Source organism: Hippocampus comes, unplaced genomic scaffold (genome assembly GCF_001891065.2).
Source record: "Hippocampus comes isolate QL1 unplaced genomic scaffold, H_comes_QL1_v1.1 scaffold86, whole genome shotgun sequence".
Taxonomy (NCBI): Eukaryota; Metazoa; Chordata; class Actinopteri; order Syngnathiformes; family Syngnathidae; genus Hippocampus; species Hippocampus comes.
In genome coordinates, this window is record NW_017805882.1 from 1,836,349 (window position 1) to 1,838,856 (window position 2,508).

Genomic DNA, 2,508 nt, shown 5'->3' on the forward strand with positions numbered 1-2,508 from the left:
TATACATATGAAATTGGGGGTCGTACTTTCTGTGAAAAGCCAGATTTTTTTACAGCAATTAAGTTTTTGTATTTCATTACGATATCTACCACTGTTAAAGTAATTTCACCAAATACTATCACTTCACATTTATATTTTACATTCCAAAATAGATGGCATGACGATCACATTGATTATGTATACAGTACACGTTTGAAGGTGAAGATACACTTTCTAACATGTATATTTAAATTCAGATGTTCACACATAGAGCCAATGAACAGCTTCCATCTTAAAAGAGGTAGTGCAGGAGGGATACCTTGCTTACAAGCAAAATAGCAATTTGAAGATCACAAAGCATTCCCATTGTTGATTTTTCACTCCACACTTTGTTTTTTGAACTGCCTAAGCCATGTTCTTCCATGCAATTTCTTTGCGAACTGAGCTACTGTCATCCTATGTTGGACCTGGGTGCCTAGATGATGGTGCTACCTCATAGTGCCCTTTAAAATCTGACAATTTAAATAAAAAGCAGAGGAGTTGGAGAAAAGCTGGCTATTTGTATTTTATACATCCTAAATTGGATTGCAGCAGGAGCACTCCCTCATGTTTTTTCTAAAAAATTTTTCAAGTGATCTCTGACCAACAGAGATATGCACCCTGGTCTTCTTGGGTATGTCTTATCATTTGTTTTTGCTCATTTGCAGATAGATGTGGTTGTGCGCACGCGTGCGCACGCGTGTGCGCACACACACACACACACACACACACACACACACACACACACACACACACACATACGTAGCTGTGAGAAGAATGTTATCACTATTCAGGGAGACACTTTACCATTTGTTTGCCGTGTGTTATAATTTCACGTCCTATATTCTGCAGATTATGCTGTCTTTGTATGGGTTTCACAATAAATGTGTGGACTATGCTCTTTATAGACAGTGTAATAACAAAATAGGACAAAATTTCTTGGTGTCCTCCATCATTGCTCTTTGTGTGATGTTGGACGTTCCTCTTCTTTGTTGAATTAATTGGAACATTGCGCTGTCTCATGATGTTATGTCAATGAAGTAGCTTTAAAGCTAATAGAGTTACCACCATCCCATTTTCACCCACCCGCAATGCAAACACAATTCTCATAAGAGATTACAAAATAAGATCCATGGACTTGAATGATCTACGGTGAAATTCTGGCAGATTTCTAATGCTTTGGCTGGTCAGTATAGATTCAAAATGCTGAATATTCTTCAGAGTGGCAATGACACAGTTGTGTCGTGGCATTACTGTTACAGTTGGTTTATGAATCTGTATCATAGTGGTAGATGAAGATCACAAATCAGTGCCTGCATCCTATGTTTGAGCCGGAAGGCGTTCTATACTGTCTATACTATTTAAATCGTAGGAAGCAATATAAAGTGACATTTAGGGCTCTATTTTCATGTGCAAGTCTCGTATGAAGTGCAGTCTAGCTCTGTGCAGAAGCATAGACCAAGTTAAGGTATTTTCACAGATACAGTACACGCACCTAAGCGAAATTAAAAACGGGCTTTTGGTGCCATTGAGAGAGGCGCACAATCCTTGACATGGTTGGAGAAAAAAAACTGATGAGACAAAATGTGTTTCAAGGAATTGCAAGCAGACCTCCATAAGCGAATGATTTAAAATTGGCCAGGGAGAAATGCGCAGTGTCAAATGAGCACTTGGAGACCGCCTTCCATTCTGATCATTTGTGTCAGTGTGTGAACCCACCCCCGCCAGTCGCTGTGCTGCTGCCAGGAGGATGGTTTTAAAAACATAATGAAGATGATAGTAATACTGCATTCTGTTAATTGATTTCTGCGATGATGGTTTGATGCATGCCATTGTCATATTTATGAATGCAATACAATGACACTCATTACACATGTGTGCGCAGCACAGAATCTGTCTGCAAAATCATGCGGCAAAACTTCGACATCTATCTTACATATTATATTTTTTATTTGGGTTTTACTGCTTTATGCACCATGTTCGATGCTGATATTGAAGTTGCTTCTGTGGTTTATTTTAGTCAGCACTGACATTGAGAGGCTCTGGTTGGGGAGTTTTCATCTTTTAATCTAAGATCTGGAACATGTGTGATCATGTCTTCTGATTATGTGTGGTTAAAAAGAGGAGCAGAATCATATATCACAGTTACTCTGTGGAGGCAGAGCTTCGGGCATACCTAATTGTGTATTTTTCAAATTGAAAATAGAGTTAGTTGAAGTGAATCTTATTCAAATATTCAGCCTAGGGATGTTGCTTTAAGGACAGATATTCAGGACATCATAAAGGGATTTTGTGCACACGTTTTCTTGCTTTGCTTTTACATAATCAACGCAAAGGAAAAAGGATGTTGACGGAAGGTCCAAAGAAAACTGAGGGTGGAAACGAAGAAAATTGATAGACGCAGATTTTAATGACAGGCTATGTTTCGGGTATAGCATGTCAAGCATTTGATTGTGAGTCAATTATACCCTGCAAAGGCATTTTAAAAGC